Raw genomic sequence first — 7,815 nt, 5'->3', positions numbered from 1 at the left:
TGGTCCAATTTAAAAATTATAGGTCAATATTAAGGTCCGATACCGTGCCGTTAGTTAACATAGAAAAGTGTCTTCGTATTTTCTTGTTTTAATGCACTATTTAAAACATACATAGTGTACCCCCTAATTGACCTATAATTATTTCCTGTTGTAGGGTACACTATTACCCTGTAATATAATACCTGATCCAATTGAAATATTATGGTTCCATATTAAGGTCTGATATCGCGCCTTGCGTTAGCTAACCATTGAAAGATGTCTTTGAATTTTTAAAGCATTTTAGAACGCTTATTTCTTCATTTTAAGCTTCTCAGAACACTCTATTTCGCATAGGCATACATAGTAAATTTTAGGGTCACGCTGTGTACCACCTAATTGACCTATAATTATTTCCTGTGGTAAGGTACACTAATACCCTGTAATATAATACGTGGTACAATTTAAAAATTATAGGTCAATATTAAGGTCCGATACCGTGCCGTTAGTTAACATAGAAAAGTGTCTTCGTATTTCCTTGTTTTAATGCACTATTTAAAATATACATAGTGTACCCCCTAATTGACCTATAATTATTTCCTGTGGAAGGGTACACTATTACCCTGTAATATAATACCTGGTCCAATTTAAATATTATGGGTCAATATTAAGGTCTGATATTGCGCCTTGCGCTAGTTAACCATTGAAAGATGTCTTTGAATTTTTAAAGCATTTTAGAACGCTTATTTCTTCATTTTAAGCTTCTCAGAACACTCTATTTCGCATAAGCATACATAGTAAAATTTAGGGTCACGCTGTGTACCCCCTAAATGACCTATAATTATTTCCTGTGGTAGGGTACACTATTACCCTGTAATATAATACGTGGTCCAATTTAAAAATTATAGGTCAATATTAAGGTCCGATACCGTGCCGTTAGTTAACATTGAAAAATGTCTTTGAATTTTTAAAGCATTTTAGAACGCTTATTTCCTCATTTTAAGCTTCTCAGAACACTTTATTTCGCATAGGCATACATAGTAAACTTTAGGGTCACGCTGTGTACCCCCTAATTGACCTATAAATATTTCCTGTGGTAGGATACACTATAACCCTGTAATATAATACGTGGTCCAATTTAAAAATTATAGGTCAACATTAAGGTCCGATACCGTGCCGTTAGTTAACATAGAAAAGTGTCTTTGAATTTCCTTGCTTTAATGCACTATTTAAAATATACATAGTGTACCCCCTAATTGACCTATAATTATTTCCTGTGGTAGGGTACACTGTTACCCTCTGATATAATACCTGGTTCAAGTTAAATATTATGGGTCAGTATTTAGGTCTGATATTGCGCCTTGCGTTAGTTAACCATTGAAAGATGTCTTTGAATTTTTAAAGCATTTTAGAACGCTTATTTCTTCATTTTAAGCATCTCAGAACACTCTATTTCGCTTAGGCATACATAGTAAAATTTAGGGTCACGCTGTGTACCCCCTAAATGACCTATAATTATTTCCTGTGGTAGGGTACACTATTACCCTGTAATATAATACGTGGTCCAATTTAAAAATTATAGGTCAATATTAAGGTCCGATACCGTGCCGTTAGTTAACATAGAAAAATGTCTTTGAATTTTTAAAGCATTTTAGAACGCATATTTCCTCATTTTAAGCTTCTCAGAACACTTTATTTCGCATAGGCATACATAGTAAACTTTAGGGTCACTCTGTGTACCCCCTAATTGACCTATAATTATTTCCTGTGGTAGGGTACACTATAACCCTGTAATATATTACGTGGTCCAATTTAAAAATTATAGGTCAATATTAAGGTCCGATACCGTGCCGTTAGTTAACATAGAAAAGTGTCTTCGTATTTTCTTGTTTTAATGCACTATTTAAAACATACATAGTGTACCCCCTAATTGACCTATAATTATTTCCTGTTGTAGGGTACACTATTACCCTGTAATATAATACCTGATCCAATTGAAATATTATGGTTCCATATTAAGGTCTGATATCGCGCCTTGCGTTAGCTAACCATTGAAAGATGTCTTTGAATTTTTAAAGCATTTTAGAACGCTTATTTCTTCATTTTAAGCTTCTCAGAACACTCTATTTCGCATAGGCATACATAGTAAATTTTAGGGTCACGCTGTGTACCACCTAATTGACCTATAATTATTTCCTGTGGTAAGGTACACTAATACCCTGTAATATAATACGTGGTACAATTTAAAAATTATAGGTCAATATTAAGGTCCGATACCGTGCCGTTAGTTAACATAGAAAAGTGTCTTCGTATTTCCTTGTTTTAATGCACTATTTAAAATATACATAGTGTACCCCCTAATTGACCTATAATTATTTCCTGTGGAAGGGTACACTATTACCCTGTAATATAATACCTGGTCCAATTTAAATATTATGGGTCAATATTAAGGTCTGATATTGCGCCTTGCGCTAGTTAACCATTGAAAGATGTCTTTGAATTTTTAAAGCATTTTAGAACGCTTATTTCTTCATTTTAAGCTTCTCAGAACACTCTATTTCGCATAAGCATACATAGTAAAATTTAGGGTCACGCTGTGTACCCCCTAAATGACCTATAATTATTTCCTGTGGTAGGGTACACTATTACCCTGTAATATAATACGTGGTCCAATTTAAAAATTATAGGTCAATATTAAGGTCCGATACCGTGCCGTTAGTTAACATTGAAAAATGTCTTTGAATTTTTAAAGCATTTTAGAACGCTTATTTCCTCATTTTAAGCTTCTCAGAACACTTTATTTCGCATAGGCATACATAGTAAACTTTAGGGTCACGCTGTGTACCCCCTAATTGACCTATAAATATTTCCTGTGGTAGGATACACTATAACCCTGTAATATAATACGTGGTCCAATTTAAAAATTATAGGTCAACATTAAGGTCCGATACCGTGCCGTTAGTTAACATAGAAAAGTGTCTTTGAATTTCCTTGCTTTAATGCACTATTTAAAATATACATAGTGTACCCCCTAATTGACCTATAATTATTTCCTGTGGTAGGGTACACTGTTACCCTCTGATATAATACCTGGTTCAAGTTAAATATTATGGGTCAGTATTTAGGTCTGATATTGCGCCTTGCGTTAGTTAACCATTGAAAGATGTCTTTGAATTTTTAAAGCATTTTAGAACGCTTATTTCTTCATTTTAAGCATCTCAGAACACTCTATTTCGCATAGGCATACATAGTAAAATTTAGGGTCACGCTGTGTACCCCCTAAATGACCTATAATTATTTCCTGTGGTAGGGTACACTATTACCCTGTAATATAATACGTGGTCCAATTTAAAAATTATAGGTCAATATTAAGGTCCGATACCGTGCCGTTAGTTAACATAGAAAAATGTCTTTGAATTTTTAAAGCATTTTAGAACGCTTATTTCCTCATTTTAAGCTTCTCAGAACACTTTATTTCGCATAGGCATACATAGTAAACTTTAGGGTCTCTCTGTGTACCCCCTAATTGACCTATAATTATTTCCTGTGGTAGGGTACACTATAACCCTGTAATATAATACGTGGTCCAATTTAAAAATTATAGGTCAATATTAAGGTCCGATACCGTGCCGTTAGTTAACATAGAAAAGTGTCTTCGTATCTCCTTGTTTTAATGCACTATTTAAAATATACATAGTGTACCCCCTAATTGACCTATAATTATTTCCTGTGGTAGGGTACACTATTACCCTGTAATATAATACCTATTCCAATTTAAATATTATGGTTCAATATTAAGGTCTGATATTGCGCCTTGCGTTAGTTAACCATTGAAAGATGTCTTTGAAATTTTAAAGCATTTTAGAACGCTTATTTCTTCATTTTAAGCATCTCAGAACACTCTATATCGCATAGGCATACATAGTAAAATTTAGGGTCACGCTGTGTACCCCCTAAATGACCTATAATTATTTCCTGTGGTAGGGTACACTATTACCCTGTAATATAATACGTGGTACAATTTAAAAATTATAGGTCAATATTAAGGTCCGATACCGTGCCGTTAGTTAACATAGAAAAGTGTCTTCGTATTTCCTTGTTTTAATGCACTATTTAAAATATACATAGTGTACCCCCTAAATGACCTATAATTATTTCCTGTGGTAGGGTACACTATTACCCTGTAATATAATAGGTGGTCCAATTTAAAAATTATAGGTCAATATTAAGGTCCGATACCGTGCCGTTAGTTAACATAGAAAAATGTCTTTGAATTTTTAAAGCATTTTAGAACGCTTATTTCCTCATTTTAAGCTTCTCAGAACACTTTATTTCGCATAGGCATACATAGTAAACTTTAGGGTCACTCTGTGTACCCCCTAATTGACCTATAATTATTTCCTGCGGTAGGGTACACTATAACCCTGTAATATAATACGTGGTCCAGTTTAAAAATTATAGGTCAATATTAAGGTCCGATACCGTGCCGTTAGTTAACATAGAAAAGTGTCTTCGTATTTCCTTGTTTTAATGCACTATTTAAAATATACATAGTGTACCCCCTAATTGACCTATAATTATTTCCTGTGGTAGGGTACACTATTACCCTGTAATATAATACCTGGTCCAATTTAAATATTATGGGTCAATATTAAGGTCTCATATTGCGCCTAGCGTTAGTTAACCATTGAAAGATGTCTTTGAATTTTTAAAGCATTTTAGAACGCTTATTTCTTCATTTAAAGCTTCTCAGAACACTTTATTTCGCATAGGCATACACAGTAAACTTTAGGGTCACACTGTGTACCCCCTAATTGACCTATAATTATTTCCTGTGGTAGGGTACATTATTATCATGTAATATAATACGTGGTCCAATTTAAAAATTATAGGTCAATATTAAGGTCCGATACCGGGCCGTTAGTTAACATAGAAAAGTGTCTTCGTATTTCCTTGTTTTAATGCACTATTTAAAATATACATAGTGTACCCCCTAATTGACCTATAATTATTTCCTGTGGTAGGGTACACTATTACCCCGTAATATAATACCTGGTCCAATTCAAATATTATGGGTCAATATTAAGGTCTGATATTGCGCCTTGCGTTAGTTAACCATTGAAAGATGTCTTTGAATTTTTAAAGCATTTTAGAACGCTAATTTCTTCATTTTAAGCTTCTCAGAACACTCTATTTCGCATAGGCATACATAGTAAACTTTAGGGTCACGCTGTGTACCCTCTAATTGACCTATAATTATTTCCTGTGGTAGGGTACACTATTACCCTATAATATAATACGTGGTCCAATTTAAAAATTATAGGTCAATATTAAGGTCCGATACCGTGCCGTTAGTTAACATAGAAAAGTGTCTTCGTATTTCCTTGTTTTAATGCACTATTTAAAATATACATAGTGTACCCCCTAATTGACCTATAATTATTTCCTGTGGTAGGGTACACTATTACCCTGTAATATAATACCTGGTCCAATTTAAATATTATGGGTCAATATTAAGGTCTGATATTGCGCCTTGCGCTAGTTAACAATTGAAAGATGTCTTTGAATTTTTAAAGCATTTTAGAACGCTTATTTCTTCATTTTAAGCATCTCAGAACACTCTATTTCGCATAGGCATACATAGTAAAATTTAGGGTCACGCTGTGTACCCCCTAAATGACCTATAATTATTTCCTGTGGTAGGGTACACTATTACCCTGTAATATAATACGTGGTCCAATTTAAAAATTATAGGTCAATATTAAGGTCCGATACCGTGCCGTTAGTTAACATAGAAAAATGTCTTTGAATTTTTAAAGCATTTTAGAACGCATATTTCCTCATTTTAAGCTTCTCAGAACACTTTATTTCGCATAGGCATACATAGTAAACTTTAGGGTCACTCTGTGTACCCCCTAATTGACCTATAATTATTTCCTGTGGTAGGGTACACTATAACCCTGTAATATATTACGTGGTCCAATTTAAAAATTATAGGTCAATATTAAGGTCCGAAACCGTGCCGTTAGTTAACATAGAAAAGTGTCTTCGTATTTTCTTGTTTTAATGCACTATTTAAAACATACATAGTGTACCCCCTAATTGACCTATAATTATTTCCTGTTGTAGGGTACACTATTACCCTGTAATATAATACCTGGTCCAATTGAAATATTATGGTTCCATATTAAGGTCTGATATCGCGCCTTGCGTTAGCTAACCATTGAAAGATGTCTTTGAATTTTTAAAGCATTTTAGAACGCTTATTTCTTCATTTTAAGCTTCTCAGAACACTCTATTTCGCATAGGCATACATAGTAAATTTTTAGGGTCACGCTGTGTACCACCTAATTGACCTATAATTATTTCCTGTGGTAAGGTACACTAATACCCTGTAATATAATACGTGGTACAATTTAAAAATTATAGGTCAATATTAAGGTCCGATATCGTGCCGTTAGTTAACATAGAAAAGTGTCTTCGTATTTCCTTGTTTTAATGCACTATTTAAAATATACATAGTGTACCCCCTAATTGACCTATAATTATTTCCTGTGGAAGGGTACACTATTACCCTGTAATATAATACCTGGTCCAATTTAAATATTATGGGTCAATATTAAGGTCTGATATTGCGCATTGCGCTAGTTAACCATTGAAAGATGTCTTTGAATTTTTAAAGCATTTTAGAACGCTTATTTCTTCATTTTAAGCTTCTCAGAACACTCTATTTCGCATAAGCATACATAGTAAAATTTAGGGTCACGCTGTGTACCCCCTAAATGACCTATAATTATTTCCTGTGGTAGGGTACACTATTACCCTGTAATATAATACGTGGTCCAATTTAAAAATTATAGGTCAATATTAAGGTCCGATACCGTGCCGTTAGTTAACATTGAAAAATGTCTTTGAATTTTTAAAGCATTTTAGAACGCTTATTTCCTCATTTTAAACTTCTCAGAACACTTTATTTCGCATAGGCATACATACTAAACTTTAGGGTCACGCTGTGTACCCCCTAATTGACCTATAAATATTTCCTGTGGTAGGATACACTATAACCCTGTAATATAATACGTGGTCCAATTTAAAAATTATAGGTCAACATTAAGGTCCGATACCGTGCCGTTAGTTAACATAGAAAAGTGTCTTCGAATTTCCTTGCTTTAATGCACTATTTAAAATATACATAGTGTACCCCCTAATTGACCTATAATTATTTCCTGTGGTAGGGTACACTGTTACCCTCTGATATAATACCTGGTTCAAGTTAAATATTATGGGTCAGTATTTAGGTCTGATATTGCGCCTTGCGTTAGTTAACCATTGAAAGATGTCTTTGAATTTTTAAAGCATTTTAGAACGCTTATTTCTTCATTTTAAGCATCTCAGAACACTCTATTTCGCATAGGCATACATAGTAAAATTTAGGGTCACGCTGTGTACCCCCTAAATGACCTATAATTATTTCCTGTGGTAGGGTACACTATTACCCTGTAATATAATACGTGGTCCAATTTAAAAATTATAGGTCAATATTAAGGTCCGATACCGTGCCGTTAGTTAACATAGAAAAATGTCTTTGAATTTTTAAAGCATTTTAGAACGCTTATTTCCTCATTTTAAGCTTCTCAGAACACTTTATTTCGCATAGGCATACATAGTAAACTTTAGGGTCTCTCTGTGTACCCCCTAATTGACCTATAATTATTTCCTGTGGTAGGGTACACTATAACCCTGTAATATAATACGTGGTCCAATTTAAAAATTATAGGTCAATATTAAGGTCCGATACCGTGCCGTTAGTTAACATAGAAAAGTGTCTTCGTATCTCCT

Source organism: Parasteatoda tepidariorum, unplaced genomic scaffold (genome assembly GCF_982258835.1).
Source record: "Parasteatoda tepidariorum strain Cologne lab strain unplaced genomic scaffold, Ptep-v5.0 scaffold_18, whole genome shotgun sequence".
NCBI classification, from domain to species: Eukaryota; Metazoa; Arthropoda; class Arachnida; order Araneae; family Theridiidae; genus Parasteatoda; species Parasteatoda tepidariorum.
This window is presented reverse-complemented; position numbering follows the sequence as displayed.